Source organism: Salvelinus namaycush, chromosome 11 (genome assembly GCF_016432855.1).
Source record: "Salvelinus namaycush isolate Seneca chromosome 11, SaNama_1.0, whole genome shotgun sequence".
NCBI lineage: Eukaryota > Metazoa > Chordata > Actinopteri > Salmoniformes > Salmonidae > Salvelinus > Salvelinus namaycush.
This window is the reverse complement of record NC_052317.1, coordinates 17,805,983-17,825,803: the sequence shown is the minus strand read 5'-3', so window position 1 is coordinate 17,825,803 and position 19,821 is coordinate 17,805,983. Positions and strand designations below refer to the sequence as shown.

Here is a 19,821-nt window from a genome sequence, read left to right as displayed (position 1 = left end):
AGGTGGAAAGAGTTAACCAGGATGTGGGTAGGTGTCTGCGGTCCTATTGCCAGGACCGGCCGGGGGAGTGGGCGGCTTTCATCGGCTGGCAGAGATGGCCCAAATCTCCCTCCGCCACTCCTCCACTAACCTATCTCCTTTTCAATGTGTACTAGGTTATCAGCCGGTCCTGGCACCGTTCCATCAGAGCCAGATTGAACCACCTGCGGTGGACGAATGGTTTCAGCGCTCGGAAGAAACATGGGACGCTGCCCATGTGCGCCTGCAACGGGCCATCAGGCGGCAGAAGGCCAGCGCCGACCGCCACCGCAGTGAGGCCCCGGTGTATGCACCAGGGGATCGGGTCTGACTCTCGACCCGAAACCTACCCCTTCGCCTGCCCTGCCGGAAGCTGGGTCCGCTGTTTGTGGGGCCATTTAAAGTCCTGAGGAGACTGAACGAGGCTTGTTATAGGTTACAGCTCCCTCCTGATTACCGTATTAACCCCTCGTTCCATGTGTCTCTCCTCAGGCCGGTGGTGGCTGGTCCACTCCAGCAGTCTGAGGTGCGGGAGGTTCCTCCACCCCCTCTGGACATCGAGGGGGCCCCGGTGTATACTGTGCGAGCCATTATGGACTCAAGGCGTCGGGCGAGGGGCCTTCAGTACCTCGTGGAGTGGGAGGGGTACGGTCCGGAGGAGAGATGCTGGGTGCCGGTGGAGGACATCATGGACCCTTCCTTACTGCAGGAATTTCACCGTCTCCACCTGGATCGTCCTGCGCCTCGTCCTCCGGGTCGTCCCCGAGGCCGGTGTCAGCGCGCTGCTGGAGCCGCGCGTCAAGGGGGGGGTACTGTCACGACTTCCGCCGAAGTTGGTGCCTCTCCTTGTTCAGGCGGCATTCGACGTCACCGGCTTTCTAGCCTCCACTGATCTACATTTCTTTTTCCATTTGTTCTGTCTGTATTGTACACACCTGGTTCCCATTACGTTTTAGTTATTTCCCTATTTAACCCTCTGGAGCCATCATGGTTTTGTGCGTGTTTATTGTTGTCAGTTGTCTTGTTTATGTGATTCTGGATTTTCGTTCTCCTTGTTGGAAGATTAATTTTGAGTAAAGTTACTATTATTACTCATCTCTGTGTCCTGCGCCTGACTCCGCCTTACCCACATCAACTAGACTCTGACATTCTCTCCTGTTAAACACTCAAAATGTAACAGGTACTTTTGGGTGTCAGGGAAAATGTATGGATTAAAAAGTACATAATTTTCTTTAGGAATGTAGTGAAGTAAAAGTTAAGTATAATCTGATTTCCTGATTTATCAAAAACTCAGCCTTATCTTAAGCAATCCCTTAGCTTTTTTCAAACTAAGTGAAGAGACGTACCATGGGCCTACACACTGAATTTGGCGTTATTTTCCAAAATGTCCAAGATGGAGGAAAATATATCCTGGTGGACCTTATGGGTTTGATCAGCATGAGGAAAGACATCTACATACAACGTTTCAACTCTCTGGGTCAAACAAGGTGGTGGATATGAGGATTTAAGTGAGACTACGTGTAACAGCGCCACCTATAGGTCAATCTGTGCCAGTCCTTTTGACAAAATTACTCATGGCTTCTAGTTTCTGGGTGCCAAATTACAAATCTATGCTTGAGTTATTTGACCATGTCAAGAAGATAAAAAAATATAATATGAGAATAACAATAGATTTCACAGCTTCGCTGTCAACTTGATAGGTTTTTTCAATCAAGCAGAGAGAGAATTGTCTGAGCCAAGCAGAGAGGTGGGTGGTTTGTATGTAAACAGACTGAGCCTTTAGCCTGAGGACTAACACCCTATGCGCTGCTCGATCCCCTGGCGGGATCACAGGTGGCAACATCAAGGGGAAAGCACCTGATATCACAGATTACTGCTTGGCTCAAGCGTGGCAGATAAATAGATGTCCAAGCTGCAATGTAAAATTAAATCAAATTTGATTAGTCACATGTGCCGAATACAACAGGTGTAGTAGACCTTACAGTGAAATGCTTACTTACGAGCCCCTATCCAACAATGCAGTTAAAAAAAATATGGATAAGAATAATAAATAAAAGTAACAAGTAATTAAAAAGCAGCAGTAAAATAAGAATAGCGAGACTATATACAGGGGGGTACCGGTACAGAGTCAATGTGCCGGTTAGTTGAGGTAATATGTACACGTAGGTAGAGTTATTAAAGTGACTATGCATGGATGATAACAACAGAGAGTAGCAGCGGTGTAAAAGAGGGGGGGGCAATGCAACTAGTCAGGGTAGCCATTTGATTAGATGTTCAGGAGTCAATATTAATAACAATAACGAGGCTATATACAGGGGGTACCGATACCGAGTCAATGTGCGGGGGTACAGGTTAGTCGAGGTCATTTGTACATGTAGGTAGGGTTAAATGGACTATGCATAGATAATAAACAGTGAATAGCAACAGTGTAAAAACAAAGGGGGGGTGTCAATGTAAATAGTCCAGGTGGTAATTTGATTAATTGTTCAGCAGTCTTATGGCTTGGGAGTAGAAGCTGTTAAGGAGCCTTTTGGACCTAGACTTGGCGCTCCGGTACCGCTTGCCGTGCGGTAGCAGAGAGAACATTCTATGACTTGGGTGACTGGAGTCTTTGACAATTTTTTGGGCCTTCCTCTGACACCGCCTAGTATTTAGGTCTTGGATGGCAGGAAGCTTGGCCGCAGTGATGTCCTGCGCTGTACGCACTACCCTCTGTAGCACTTTACCGTCGGATGCCAAGCAGTTGCCATACCATGTGGTGATGCAACCGGTAAAGATGCTCTTGATGGTGCAGCTGTAGAACGTTTTAAGGAACTGGGAACCCATACCAAATCTTTTCATTCTCCTGAGGGAGAAAAGGCGTTGTCGTGCCCTCTTCACGACTGTCTTGGTGTGTTTGGACACCAAGGAACTTGAAACTCTCGACCCGCTTCACTACAGCCACATCGATGTGAATGGGGGCGTGTTCGGCACTCCTTTTTCTGTAGTCCACGATCAGCTCCTTTGTCTTGCTCACGTTGAGGGAGTGGTTGTTGTCCTTGCACCACACTGCCAGGTCTCTGACCTCTTCCCTATAGGCTGTCTCATCGGTATCAGTGATCAGGCCTACCACTATTGTGTCGTCAGCAAACTTAATGATGGTGTTGGAGTCGTGCTTGGCCATGCGGTCGTGGGTGAACAGGGAGTACAGGAAGGGACTAAGCACGCACCCCTGAGGGGCCCCAGTGTTGAGGATCAGCTTGGCAGATGTGTTGTTGCATATCCTTACCACCTGGGTGTGGCCCGTCGAAGTCTAGGATCCAGTTGCAGAGGGAGGTGTTTAGTCCCAGGGTCCTTAGCTTAGTGATGAGCTTTGTGGGCACTATGGTGTTGAACGCTGAGCTGTAGTCAATGAACAGCATTCTCACATAGGTGTTCCTTTTGTCCAGGTGGGAAAGGGCAGCGTGGAGTGCGATTGAGATTTCGTCATCTGTGGATCTGTAGGAGCAGTATGTGAATTGGAGTGGGTCTAGGGTTTCCGGGATGATTGTGTTGATGTGAGCCAAGACCAGCCTTTCAAAGAACTTCATGGCTACCGACGTAAGTGCTATGGGGTGGTTTAGGCAGGTTACCTTCGGTTTCTTGGGCACAGGGACTATGGTGGTCTGCTTGTAGGTATTACAGACTCGGTCAGGGAGAGGTTGAAAATGTCAGTGAAGACACTTGCCAGTTGATCCGCGCATGCTCTGAGTACACGTCCTCGTAATCTGTCTGGCCCCGCGGCCTTGTGAATGTTGACCTGTTTAAAGATCTTGCTCACAACGGCTACGGAGAGCATGATTACACTGTCGTCCGTAACAGCTGGTGCTCTCATGCATGCTTCAGTGTTGCTTGCCTCGAAGCGAGCATAAAAGGCATTTAGCCCATCTGGTCGGCTCACGTCACTGGGCAGTCTATAATTTTTTTACTCTGGTTGCACATGTGAGATGCTGGAAGAAATTAGGCAAAACGGATTTAAGTTTCTCTGCATTAAAGTTCCAGGCCACTAGGATCGGCGCTTCTGGAATAGCATTTTCTTGTTTGCTTATGGACTTATACAGCTTGTGCGGTCTTAGTGCCAGGAGGGCAGTGGAAGAAGTGCAGTGGGATGGAACACCACTATCAACGTCAGAACCAACTCTCTCTCACCCAGTCTGGACTCACTCATTGGTTGTCTCGCAGACTTGCACACAAAAACAATACAGTGATGCTGTCTGTTTGATGAGGAAGCTATAAATGATGTACCAAACATTCTGCTATTGCTGTAACTCCCTAGTAGTTTACAGCCAATATGACAGACTTCTAAGGCAAACTTCAAATACTGTAACATATTGACTGACCTGTAGTTGTAAGTTCAGTAATAAATTGACTTGGCGAATATCCTCTGTATTTCAATCGGAATGGCAAATGCTGTCTCAAAGAACAATTTTGTACATCCAACAGTACAGTTATAATTTTTGTAAAATATTCACCAGAGCAAGACTGACCTCATGGAGGAGTAGGCTAGTTGGTGAAAGCTTTAGAAGCCTTATCATCTCTACATTAAGAATAGGCCACTCTAGACGGCTGGAACACCACACTGTTAACCAGCATGAGGTCAAACAAAGACAGATGAACCTTTAGAAAGCCCACACAAGTTTAACACTTCTCTCACTAACATTAAAGGCAAGGCAAAATCATTTAGAATAAAAAATTATTCCGGCTTTTTTTTTTTTACAACAACATGTCTAAGCTAAAAAGAACACAGTAGCCTATATGTGAAGTCGAACCAGGCTTTAGCACTAGAGAACGTCAACACGGGATCAAGATAATGGTTTAGAAGCCAGTGTCTAATGAATAGTTAATTCCATACCCTTGGACACTAAATGGATGCTGATAACTTTTTTAGGCTTTCAGATTTAACCAACACACCAGTAAAGTCCTACAAATGTGCTGGCATGTATATGTTTAGATTTGAATAGCGTGTTGGCTCTTGATGTGGCTCCTAGTTAATCTTTCAGTGCATAATTCATGATAAAATAGCTAGTTAGTCTCTCTACCCCGTGACAGATATATTAAGACTAAATGTCGTAAACAACAATGATACTGGCCAGTACAAGTTATTTACCACCTTATTGGCATTGGCGGCGATTGCTGCAGCGATGATGAGTAATATGTTCAATCCCTGTTATTTTGTTTGTGGTGTCACTGCCGCTCTGCACAGATTACTGTTATCACTCAAAGCTGTCAATTAGGAGTCTTACACATACGCAGTAATGTTACAATGGATGTGTTTAAACTCCAAAACAACCCTAATAACAGTGAGAGCGAACAGTACCCCCAAAATCAATGGCAGTTCATGTGCCTTATTGGGTGAGTCATCATCTGTAGAGTTTGAGATTTGACATAAACCAAGGATTTGTGGCTGACCTCCTAGTAAAGTGCCTTCAGAAAGTATTCATACCCCTTGACTTATTCCACATTTTGTTGTGTTAAAGTCTGAATTCAAAATGCATTAAATAAATAAAAAATCTCTCACCCATCCACATACACAATACCCCATAATGACAGTGAAAACTTGTTTTTAGACATTTTGGCAAATGTATTGAAAATGAAATAATAAATATACATAAGTATATACACCCCTGAGTCAATACTTTGTAAAAACACCTTTGGCGGCGATTACAGCTGAGTCTTTTGGGGTAAGTCTCTAATAGTTATGCACACCTGGATTGTACAATATTTGCCCACTGTTCTTTAAAACATTCTTCAAGCTCTGTCAATTTGATTGTTGATCATTGCTAGACAGCCATTTTCATGTCTTGCCATAGACGATTTAAGTCAAAACCGTAACTAGGCCACTCAGGAACATTCAATGTCGTCTTGGTAAGCAACTCCAGTGTCACGTTCCTGACCTGTTTTCCTTTTTCTTGTATTTATTTAGTTGGTCAGGGCGTGAGTTGGGTGGGTTTGTCTATGTTTGATTTTCTATGTTGGGATGTTTGTGTTCGGCCGGGTATGATTCTCAATCAGAGACAGCTGTCAATCGTTGTCCCTGATTGAGAATCATACTTAGGCAGCCTGGGTTTCACGTGTGTTTTGTGGGTGTTTGTCTTCCGTGTAGTCGCTGTGCCACACGGGACTGTTTGTCGATTTGATTTTCTATTTGTTATCTTGCTTCATATAGTGTTCAGTTCGATGCTAATAAATTATGGACACTAACCACTCCGCGTATTGGTCCGATCCTTCTCGCCTCTCCTCGTCCGAGGAGGAGGAATTAGACATCCGTAACATCCAGTGTAGATTTGGCCTTGTGTTTTAGATTACTGTCCTGCTGAAAGGTGAATATCTCCCAGTGTCTGTTGGAAAACAGACTGAACCAGGTTTTCCTCTAGGATTTTGCCTGTGCTTATAGCTATATTTTGTTTATTTTTATCCTAAAAAACTCCCTAGTCTTTGCCAATGACAAGCATATCCATAACATGATGCATCCACCACCATGCTTCAAAATATGAAGAGTGGTACTCAGTGATGTGTTCAGTTGGATTTGCCCCAAACATAAAGCTTTGTATTCAGGACTAAAAGTAAATTGTTTAGCAAATTTTCTTTGCAGTATTACTTAAGTGCATTGTTCCAAACAGGATGGAAGTTTTGGAATACTTTTTTTTGTACAGGCTTCATTCTTTGTCATTTAAGTTAGTATTGTGGAGTAACTACAATGATCCATCCTCAGTTTTTTCATATACAACCATTAAACTCACCATTGGCCTCTTGGTAAAATCCCTGAGCAGTTTCCTTCCTCTCCGGCAACTTAGTTAGGAAGGACACTTGTATCCTTGTAATGACTGGGTGTCACGACTTCCGCCGAAGTCGGCTCCTCTCCTTGTTCGGGCGGCGTTCGACGATCGACGTCACTGGTTTCCTAGCCATCGCCGCTCCATTTTTCATATATCCATTTGTCTTGTCTTGTTTTCATACACACCTGGTTTTCAGTTTCCCAATCAATCTACTTGTATTTAACTCTCTGTTTCCCATCATGTTTTGTGTGTAATTGTCTTCATGTCAAGTGATGTTCGTTTAGCGCTTTACTTTATTGTTCTGTTTTGAGTGTTCAAACAGGTGCCATTAATACAGGTAACGAGTGGAGGACAGAGGAGCCTCTTAAAGAAGAAGTTACAGGTCTGTGAGAGCCAGAAATCTTGCTTGTTTGTAGGTGACCAAATACTTATTTTCCACCATAATTTGCAAATAAATTCATTAAAAATCCTACAATGTGATTTTCTGGAATTTTTTTCCTCATTTTGTCTGTCATAGTTGAAGTGTACCTATGATGAAAATTACAGGCCTCTTTCATCTTTTTAAGTGGGAGAACTTGCACAATTGGTGGCTGACTAAATACTTTTTTGCCCCACTGTATATACATATATTTTTATATACTGTATCTACCAATTGGCCCTTTGCAAGGCATTGAAAAACCTTCCCGTTCTTTGTGCTTGAATCTCTTGTTTGAAATTCACTACTCCATCGAGGGACCTTACAGATAATTGTATCATGTTAATCACTATGACTGAACACGGAATCCATGCAACTTATTTGTGATTTGTTAAGCACATTTTTACTCCTGAACTTATTCAGGCTTGCCATAACAAAGGGGTTGAATATTTATCGACTCAAGACATTTCAGCTTGACATTTTTTATACATTTCTAAAATGTTCTACAAACAAAATTCCAATTTGACATGATGGGGTATAGATGTGGTAGAGGTCAATGGAACTCGACCAAAACAATGGAAATGCCATGGAAACTCGTGAGGGAAAGATGCCGTGGTGGAAAGATCACGACTCTCCAAATTGCCCCCAGCAAAAAACCCTACATTTAGGCTATTTTATGTGTGTATTTCATACTATGTTGAGGTGAAAATCAAAGTAAAATACTTGTATGGATGTCAACCCGCATACATGTTCATATCATCGTCACCAATCAACTCCACTACAATTAAAAACAACTTGGACTACCACCACTGATTTGTCTATGCTAATATAGCTATGCTACCAGCTTACACGGACGGGAGTTGGAATTTAGCAGTAATTTCTTCTAAACCTGAAAAGGGACTACTTCTAAATCAAAAACAGCCAAATACATGTATATCCAAATCAGACTTTAGTAACAACATTGTGGGCCTGTTATAATACATACATTGAGAGGGATTTAACTAATATCCACTTTGTTAGATCGGTTTGTTGAATGTGCACCAATCCGTCGTCCTTCTTCTAGCCCCCACGGTCTGCGTTCCCCATTGACCTCTTTACTACATCTATTGCGTGTAGATCAGTGACAAAATTTAAATGTTATCAATTTTAAATTCAGGCTGTAACAACATGTGGAAAAAGTAAAGGGGTGTGAATACTTTCTGAAGGCACTGTAGATTACAAAGTACTCATTAGTGAATTGTTTACATAATGTTAAAGAGCAAAACCAAATTCAGAGCAGCAGTGAGAGATGGTTAAGTAGTAGGGTAGATATTTAGAGTATAGCCCTTAAGCAATAGTACTCCACTGTTAAATTGTTTTTGTCAACACAGCTGGGGGAATGCCGATCTGAAATAAAAATATAAACTCCAGATGTGAATAACTTTGTTATTTCTGTCTTTATATTATTATTTTTCATGTTACTATTTCATTATTACTCAATAATGAGCAGTTGTCAGACAGAGAAATGTGTTAACAGCCTCCCTGCTGTGATGAAGGAGATGTCCAAAATGTTGCGTTTTAAAAGGGAAAACGTTGGGTAGGATTCTAGCCTAGCACTAGCCTCTCCCTGCACTGCTCCGCTCCAAGGCCCCGGGCCCTAGTGCATCCCACCACCCAGCCCTCATGGCCTCATCAAATATGCATTAGACATGGTACACTTGATAACATTGGGCAAAAGTGTAGCATTTGAGCACTTCCAGCACTAATGTAGTAAGCACTGGCTTCTCTTAAGCTTGACACCTAAAAACATACAAACAATGCAGTGCTATATCATTTATATCGTCATGACAAAGTAAGCTGAGCATAAATATAAACGCAACATGTGTTGGTTCCATTTTCTATGAGCTGAAATAAAAGAAGCTGATTAAACAGCATGATCATTACACAGGTGCAACTTGTGCTGGGGACAATAAAAGGCCACTCTATAATGTGCAGTTTTGTCACACTATGCCACAGATGTCTCAAGTTTTGAGGGAGCATGCAATTGGCATGCTGACTGCAGCAATGTCCAACAGAGCTGTTGTCAGAGAATTGAATCTTCATTTCACGACCATAAGCCGCCTCCAACGCCGTTTCAGAGAATTTGGCTGTACGTCCAACCGGCCTCACAACCGCAGACCACATGTAACCATGCCAGCCCTGGACCTCCACATCCGACTTCTTCACCTGCGGGATCATCTGAGGTGGGGTGGGGGGGGCTGGCTCCCCAGTCGGTGGACCTGGCTCCCAAGTTGGTGGGCCTATGCCCTCCCAGGCCCACCCATGGCTGCGCCCCTACCCAGTCATGTGAAATCCATAGATTAGGGCCTAATTAATTTATTTCAATTGACTGATTTCCTTCTATGAACTGTAACTCAGTAAAATCTTAGAAATTGTTGCATGTTGTGTTTATATTTTGTTCAATATATATATATATTTCGCTTAGATGTGCTAAATCTAAACAGTGTACCAAATTATTCAACTCAGTTTCTCCAAGTACCATCTTGCAATGCGCCCTGTGTGTCTGTGGGAAAGGGCAGTTGTTGCCCTAGCAACATATTCTGCACTCGCTCTGGGCAGAGGACGGACTACAAATTGAACTCGGTGAGATAGACTCCTAAATTGATCGCGATTTTACAGCTAGCTAGCTAGCTACTTCACATGCTGATATTGACTTTGGTGTTATTGTGTGTAGCTATGTTTGCTAGCTAGCTCGCCAGCCAGCCTAGAGAGAGCATTGCATTGTGGTTTTTGTAGTGGACTTGAGCTGCAACAGATTTCCACAACTATTTTCACGTTGCTACCAACCTTGTTATAACGGCAAAATGAAACATTTGTTCACAAAAAAAGATTGTTTTCGCATATTACTGTTATTTAACACTGTTAATCATACGAATTTGTTATTTGGTGTGTATTATCACTTTAAAACCACTCTCAGAGGGTGTGTCAGTGGGAGTTGAATGGCTCACATACATAATCCATGTCTCAATTGTCTCAAGGATTAAAAATCCTTCTTTAACCTGTCTCCTCCCCTTCATCTACACTGATTGAAGAGGATTTAACAAGTGACATCAATAGCAATCATAGCTTTCACCTGGATTCACCTGGTCAGTCTGTCATGAAGAGCAGGTGTTCCTAATGTTGTGTATACTCAGTGTAAGCACCCACCTAATTATTTGATTAGAAAAAAAGAATAACTAACGTTGTGCCATATGCCAGTTTCCAACAAACAAGTCCTCATGCATGTACGAGGGGCATTATTCATGGTTAATGTATACTGTATGCTCAGTGAGGGAGGGACATGTAATGATGGCTGGATTTATGTCCTTCTGGTGCGACCTGTAGGTATGTACTTCACAGAATCTGGTTTTACGTTGATAGGAATTGTAACGATTGTTCTCCTCCTCGTCTGAGGAGGAGCATGGATCGGACCAATATGCAGCGTGTTGTGAAGACATAACGAATTTATTTAATAAAGACGAAAAAACACTTAATAAACTACAAAACAATAAACGACGTTACAAGACCTGAACATGTGAACTTACATATAACGAAGAACACACGAACAGGATCAGACTAAACAAACGAAACAGTCCCGTGTGGTACAAACACTGACACGGAAAACACAACGGGCGCATGAAAATCCCAGTCCAAACACACAGGACTAAACTGTCCGGAAAATAGCTTCCACATAAACACCAACACCAAATAACAGAAAACAAGCCCGCACAAAAGTTGGCGGGCCTACTGCCCTTAAATAGCCTACCCACAAAACTAAACTCAAAACAAGTGCACCCAATCAGCCCAAACTAACAGAAACAAAAAGAAGGGAATCGATGGCAGCTAGTAGGCCGGTGACGACGAGCGCCGAGCGCCGCCCGAACAGGAAGAGGCACCATCTTCGGCGGGATTCGTGACAGGAATGCCGAGGTCATTTCTCTCACATGATCTGTGCAATGAAATAGGGAGCATGTAATGTATGTGTCGTGTGACATTGACGACTGATTATCATGTTCATAGCATAATGAAGATAATAGCAATTCTGTAATGTATTGTATTAATTAACTTCATAATGCAGTGTAATTGAACAAATAAATCACATGTACACCCGCTCAGAAAGGCTAGCTGTACTTACAGCACTTTCCACACAATGATTTTCACAATTGCCTATATCATTCAAAATGTGTTGGCAGGAGTAATGCCTAAACATAGCCCTGGTTATCCTGTAAACAGGCCATGACATGCTGTGTAGAAAACACACTGATGAGTTGCTCCCTTGATAACACAGCCACTGCTGCCTGTCACCCGTGTATGTACACGCTGTTTTGGTAACACATCAAAACACACTCGCTGCAGAGGAGATCTGGGTCACCCAAAATAGTGTGACAACACAACACTGAGCTTGGTGACATGTCCATTGTCAAAATGAGTAGATGCAATAGAAATGTTCATTGTCCACATGCTTCTGCTTACTTGCTTATTCTAAGATACTATGTAGATTTAGGCCTATTTATAGATGTATGTTGAAAATGTATTACACCATTATGCAGATAATTGCCACCTGATAAGGGTGTAAATGGTATATAATAAAATAGAAGCTGTCGGCCTACAAAATGTGCAAAGTACAACATGTTCAAAATGCAAAGGAGGCATGGGCATATTCTAATGCAGCGTTTACCAAACTAGGGGTCGCCTGATTTGAAAATAGGGAAAACTCAAATAAAATAGATACAATTGCGCTTGGTTCATAGAACCGGAGTTATGTCAGTAACCTCCGGTAACCACTAGATGCGGTTGTAACAGTTTTCCTACAAATGTAGCTCTATCTTTTGAACCGTTTAAAGTACAAAATAATATGACACCAACACTGAGACTAACAGAAACACGCATGTCCCTCTACAATACCCACAAGCCTCATCAGAACAGAGTGGACAAGACCAGGCACTAAATCGGACTGGGGGGGAAAAGAACATAATCAATGACGACGTTCTTTTCTACACAGAAGATCATACAAAATTATTGAACTTCCCAATACCTTTCTGATGCATTTTACTCACTTCAAGAGATACTTCCTACAGATTGAAATACTGATTGTAATAGACCGTTGTAATAGACCGTCTTAGGCCCAATAAAAAAAGTAAGCATTGGCCGTTGATTACATCACTTTTTTCAAATGGTGGGGTCACATTTTTTTAAATATATATCACAGTGGGGTTGTGGGCCAAACATGTTTGGAAACCCCTGTTCTAATGAATAACACATTGCACCCTGTCTGTTATATCAATGTAATAGCATTCCTCAATTTGAACTGTGATATGCCATCAGCACATTTCTAAAGGCCTGTTTTGGCTTGGTCATTACAGAGTATTGTGTGTAGATTCATGAGGAAAATAATCTATTTAATCCATTTTAGAATAAGGCTGCAACTTACTTTCCAAATGCACCGTATATGCATTATACACATATGCACTATACATCAGCATTCAGCATACATACAGGCATACAAAAACAAACATTGCAAGGAGACATCACATTAACAAAACAATTTCAAGGATTTATAATAAAACTAACGCTCCAATTAGCATGGGTTTTTGTCAAATGTAACATTACACAGTCGGCTCAAGACGTCTTTCAGTCCCAGGGAGTCCTACAAGGAGTCAAAGGTGTTTCTTGTCAAATGACTACGAGACTAAAGACCAGATAAACAGAGACAGTGCGGGGTGTGAAGAGCAAGCTGTGGGTCACTGCCCTCTTGTCTGGAATCTCATCTTGCTCATGCCAACCACTCTGGGGAGGGAACATCCATCACCTTCTGACTGGCACAAACACTCCTCTCTGCCGCTCCCCTGGGGGGAAAGATAGGCCTGCTTTATACAGTATAGGAGCTGTAAACAAACAGCTCGCTCAATAGCCAGAATTAGGTGACCGCCTATGGCGGCAAATTGACGAAGGGAGCATTTTCTAAGCTAAACTGACCAAGACGCACCTCCATCAACAACACATAAAACCTCACATAATTTTTCCCAAAAACAATTACAATTTCTCTCAACCAGTGTCATATGGGATGATTTTTAGGTGAGCGCTGATGACGCCCTTTGATAAGCAGTGGCCACTTTGTCAAAAGCATGGGCGCTAAATATTCCCAGCGCGCCTCTCCAGGGTGCTGTTGGAGAGATGTATCTCTGTAGTGCTCGAACAACGTTCCGTCCAAAACAATTATCTAACACAAATCATGTAGCAGATATAGGATATCGTAGAAAGCGTATGTGGCATTTTCTGTAGCCTAAAGGCTGGAGATAAAATGTATGACAATATAATGAGACGGACACGTTTTACATCATGCGGGTTTCTCCGATTAAATAGCCTAATTTAAATGGCGCTCAGTCAAAAAAAAATGCGCTGTCATGTTAACAAACAATGCCTAAAACAGGACAGGTCAAAGTAAAATGGACAACATGGAATGGACAGTCACAATTGCTGTTGTAAATGGACAATCACAACTTTCATCTGTAAATTAAGTGAAAAAGAAAATACTTCTACATTTCCTGCTGTGTAAACACATCGCAAATAGGCATGCGATAACTCCTGATAAAGTTGGGTAGCTGATATTCAGAGCTTAAATACCCAAATTGTCACAGGAATCAGGAATAATAAAGACAATGCAATGGCCTGTTTTACAAACGGTGGGCCTACCACATGGATGGGCATTCACAAAATTCCATTGTGGTCCGACATGGTAGGCAAGTAAGCACGAGACGTGTTTTGGTGCTTTACAAATGGTAGGCTTACCACATAGATGGGCATTCATAAAATACAATTTCAGGCAACACTGTAGGCTACACCTCAGTAAGCACGGCCTGAGCCGACACCTTTTGGACGTCTTTTGGTGGTGCAGTTCCGGACCAGCCTTGATTTACACATCCACGGACATTGGATTTTGGTCCGGACCAAATGTGAACCAATCATAGACGCCGATGTTTGGTTCAGATTTTGTCTGGTGAGACCAGCCTTGATTTGGCACAAACATAGACATCTATAAATTATTTATTTTCAACTTTCATTCAGAACCAAAAATGAGCCTGAGTTCAACATCTGGAAAAAACGTATTTTCAACTCAACCGAAAATGAACCTGATTTCAATGTCGGGAAAAAACATGTTTTTTGTATTTTTATTATTTACCCCATTTTTGTGATATCCAATAGGTAGTTACAGTCTTGTCCTATCGCTGTAACTCCCGTACGGACACGGGAGCGGCGATGGTCGAGAGCCATGCGTCCTCCAAAACGCGACCCTGCCAAGCCGCACTGCTTCTTGACACACTGCTGGCTTAACCCGGAAGCCAGTAGCACCAATGTGTTGGAGGAAACAACTGGCGACCGTATCAGCGTGCATGCACCCGGCCCACCACAGGAGTCGGAGTCGTTAGAGCGCGATGGGACAAGGACATCCCGGCCGGCCAAGCACTGCAAGCACTGCAGTGCCTTAGACCGCTGCGCCACTCGGGAGGCCCAAATACATATTTTTGTTATGCCCGAAAATATGCCTTTTCAACATTATGGAAAATATTTATTTTCAAAACCTAAATTGAACTTAACTTCAACTTCTGGTAAATACATCTTTTAGATGTCTTTTCAACATAATTTTGCTTACTAGGAACGATTCTAGTTTTGCAGGGGACGGCATTTTTTGGTCTCGCCTATGGCGGCAGAACGGCAAGGACCGGCCCTGAGAACAAAATACATTCCAGAAATTACCTGGCACTATTTCTAGGAAGCAAACGTGTGTGAATACTTGGGCTTGAGATATTACTAGCACTTGGGGATGGACAGATATGGAAATTATAAGCTGATATTGATAACCAATATTGTCTTCTTGGCCATTATGGCCAATGCACTGATTCAGAAAATTTGTAAACAAATAATTATCTTTCACCTGCACCCATACAGAATAACACAGAGGGGTAAAACAAAAAAAGTGGTGCAATTGAAGGGGAAGAACTATTGATAATGCATGTTGTGTAACATCACAAACAGAGATGTTCTCACAGCTGGAGGACTGGAGATGATCCCAGATATCAGAATTCACACTCACACCCGATTACCATCAACACTGTGTAACACTGAGCACACGCACAGTTCAGCCTGTTGCCTCTTGTCAGAAGCACTGCATGTTTCACATTTCAACAAATGGAAAACGGACTGACACTCTTGTCAAGGAAGGTCTGTCGTGCTTCTACTAAGAAATCCGGATAAAAAATAATTCAGGCTACATGCCAAATATTCATATCAACTATTTGACTAGTGAACTAAGCTATTAATACATCATTCAAGCTCTAACATTGTAGTGCAATGATCCCATGATGTTCTCCCACCAAGGTTCTCATGATAATACAGTACTGTACAGTACTGCTGGATTTGACTCACGGGACATTACATTAATCTACAATGACAGAGGAGCTGACAGCAGGATTCCACAGAACTCTGTACAAGCGGGTATCACATTACCACTGTGCTTCCTTTCATGTGATAGGTCTACACTCTGAAGAGCACTGGTTATGACATGTTTATCATATAGTATATGACATTGTAAGCATTTCTTTCATATTTTTGTTGGGATTGCCATCTTCACCAGGATGTAGCCAAGTCTATTTCAATACATACACAGGTCTCTTTGGCCAAGCTCCAGAGTTGTTAAGCTCTAGAGTCTCCAACATCATACAGTGGGGCAAAAAAGTATTTAGTCAGCCACCAATTGTGCAAGTTCTCCCACTTAAAAAGATGAGAGAGGCCTGTAATTTTCATCATAGGTACACTTCAACTATGACAGACAAAATGAGGAAAATAAATCCAGAAAATCACAATGTAGGATTTTTAATGAATTTATTTGCAAATTATGGTGGAAAATAAGTATTTGGTCAATAACAAAAGTTAATCTCAATACATTGTTATATACCCTTTGTTGGCAATGACAGAGGTCAAATGTTTTCTGTAAGTCTTCACAAGGTTTTCACACACTGTTGCTGGTATTTTGGCCCATTCCTCCATGCAGATCTCCTCTAGAGCAGTGATGTTTTGGGGCTGTTGCTGGGCAACACGGACTTTCAACTCCAAAGATTTTCTATGGGGTTGAGATCTGGAGACTGGCTAGGCCACTCCAGGACCTTGAAATGCTTCTTACGAGGCCACTCCTTCATTGCCCGGGCGGTGTGTTTGGGATCATTGTCATGCTGAAAGACCCAGCCACGTTTCATCTTCAATGCCCTTGCTGATGGAAGGAGGTTTTCACTCAAAATCTCACGATACATGGCCCCATTCATTCTTTCCTTTACACGGATCAGTCGTCCTGGTCCCTTTGCAGAAAAACAGCCCCAAAGCATGATGTTTCCACCCCCATGCTTCACAGTAGGTATGGTGTTCTTTGGATGCAACTCAGCATTCTTTGTCCTCCAAACACGACGAGTTGAGTTTTTACCAAAAAGTTCTATTTTGGTTTCATCTGACCATATGACATTCTCCCAATCTTCTTCTGGATCATCCAAATGCTCTCTAGCAAACTTCAGACGGGCCTGGACATGTACTGGCTTAAGCAGGGGGACACGTCTGGCACTGCAGGATTTGAGTCCCTGGCGGCGTAGTGTGTTACTGATGGTAGGCTTTGTTACTTTGGTCTCAGCTCTCTGCAGGTCATTCACTAGGTCCCCCCGTGTGGTTCTGGGATTTTTGCTCACCGTTCTTGTGATCATTTTGACCCCACGGGGTGAGATCTTGCGTGGAGCCCCAGATCGAGGGAGATTATCAGTGGTCTTGTATGTCTTCCATTTCCTAATAATTGCTCCCACAGTTGATTTCTTCAAACCAAGCTGCTTACCTATTGCAGATTCAGTCTTCCCAGCCTGGTGCAGGTCTACAATTTTGTTTCTGGTGTCCTTTGACAGCTCTTTGGTCTTGGCCATAGTGGAGTTTGGAGTGTGACTGTTTGAGGTTGTGGACAGGTGTCTTTTATACTGATAACAAGTTCAAACAGGTGCCATTAATACAGGTAACGAGTGGAGGACAGAGGAGCCTCTTAAAGAAGAAGTTACAGGTCTGTGAGAGCCAGAAATCTTGCTTGTTTGTAGGTGACCAAATACTTATTTTCCACCACAATTTGCAAATAAATTCATTAAAAATCCTACAATGTGATTTTCTGGAAAAAAAATTCTCATTTTGTCTGTCATAGTTGAAGTGTACCTATGATGAAAATTACAGGCCTCTCTCATCTTTTTAAGTGGGAGAACTTGCACAATTGGTGGCTGACTAAATACTTTTTTTGCCCCACTGTATATAGACCTGCCTTGCCTCACTCTCTGCTTCTTCAGATCCAGCTGCTTATTTGGCCACAAAGCCCCCCCAAAAATGAACTGCTTGGGTGGAAGGAAGGTTTCATTGGGACAGCCTAGGAGTCAGGGTAGGTTTTGGGCCATCTCAGACATAATTCTCTGTTTTTTGCTTTAATAACTGGCTGTATTGTTATAATGAGCAAAATGGGTTTTGTTACAAACCATTTCACATCAAGAACTATCATTGTATGTATATTGTGCCATGCTGTCATTAATCATTTGGGGGAAAAAGTGCTTTGCAATACAATGCAATTGATGATTACTCCTATCTGCATTGATCCATAGTAACCTAATTTTAAAGTGTACCTCTCGCTTTCGGACTGTTAATTAATCAATGTACGCAAGGACACATCCTTTGAGATTTTGAAAGAAACTCACAATTTACAGCTCTGAATAGCCAATGCATAGAGCGAAACAATCTTCTCTAACTGCACCTTTGTTGCTCAGGTCTGGCTGTTGCCATGGCAACAAATCTCAACATTGAATGTTGTATCAACATTTCAATTGCAGTCATCCTAGGAACAAAGCACTGGTTTATTCTATTTCATTAATTTAAACTTCAAAACGTGCAAGGTCATTTGCTCAAGTATTCTTTGATGAATGAGAGACTGTCGTAAATCCAGTGACGATTCAGATAAATCAAACAAAGAACCAGATTCTGTGAAGATATGTGGCTATCCAGTTATGTAAGAAACAAGTGGCAAGTCCATTAAGTGAATGGCAGTGCTAAGTAAGTAGTTACCCCCAGGGCCGGTTTAATGCTAGGGGCTTACCGGGGATGAAGCCCCTGGGTCCAGGCCTGTGAGGGGCCCAAAAGGCAGCAAGAAATTAGTAAAATAACACAATTAAGGAAATATATATTGTATATATTATATATACAGTATATATTATATGTAGTATATATTTTATATGTTTTTTCACTGCAACCGCCAACCACAGGAAAACTCAGGAGCCCGCTATCAATGAATGTAGACAGCCTGCCGCTCTGCTAATCATCAGATGGGGGGATGAGAGGAGGTAGGGGGCCCACGTGGGTAACTAGGGGGGAATGCCTTGATTGGGTAAAATATTTATTTTTTACCCAATCAAGGGTAAAAAAAACTGCATAATAAATAAATGTGACTGGTTAATTGTGTGATTCAGGGGCTCTCAATGTTCAAAATACACCAGAGAGCATAATTTAGCCACAGAGGATCAATAGCTTAGACAAAATAACCGTGGATAAAGTTTGATCACAAGCACATACAGGTATCTGCCAAAATTAAGGAAACACCAACATAGAGTGTCTTAAAAGGGTGTTGCGCCACCACCAGCTACCAGAACAACTTCAATGCTCCTTGGCATAGATTCTACAAGTGGACCTAAACCTATGAAAAAAACAAAAACAAAGGGCCTGTGATTTCTTAAAATCAGGCCCTGGTCACTAGAGGTCGACCGATTAATCGGAATGGCCGATTAATTAGGGCCGATTTCAAGTTTTCATAACAATCTGAAATTGGTAATTTTGGATGCCGATTTTGCATATTATTATTATATATATTTTTTTAATTACACCTTTATTTAACTAGGCAAGTCAGTTAAGAACACATTCTTATTTTCAATGACGGCCTAGGAATGGTGGGTTAACTGCCTTGTTCAGGGGCAGAACGACAGATTTTTACCTTGTCAGCTCAGGGATTCAATCTTGCAACCTTACGGTTAACTAGTCCAACGCCTCACGAGGAGCCCGCCTTTTACGCGAATGCAGTAAGAAGCCCAGGTAAGTTGCTAGCTAGCATTAAACTTATCTTATAAAAAACAATCAATCAACCAATCATAATCACTAGTTATAACTACACATGGTTGATGATATTCCTAGTTTATCTAGCGTGTCCTGCGTTGCATATAATCGATGCAGTGTGCATTCGCGAAAAAGGACTGCCGTTGCTCCAACGTGTACCTAACCATAAACATCAATGCCTTTCTTAAAATCAATACACAGAAATATATATTTTTAAACCTGCATATTTAGCTAAAATAAATCCAGGTTAGCAGGCAATATTAACCAGGTGAAATTGTGTAGGTTCTCTTGCGTTCATTGCACGCAGAGTCAGGGTATATGCAACAGTTTGGGCCGCCTGGCTCATTGCAAACTAATTTGCCAGAATTTTACGTAATTATGACATAACATTGAAGGTTGTGCAATGTAACAGGAATA

General features: G+C 42.2%; 1 protein-coding gene across 1 annotated transcript in view; it reads right to left on the bottom strand.

Annotated features, from left to right (window-relative positions):
* LOC120055875 (beta-1,4-galactosyltransferase 2-like) overlaps positions 1 to 19,821 on the bottom strand; it is a 137,451-nt gene that overhangs the window by 111,720 nt on the left and 5,910 nt on the right. The gene's annotated exons all lie outside the window — the stretch shown is intronic.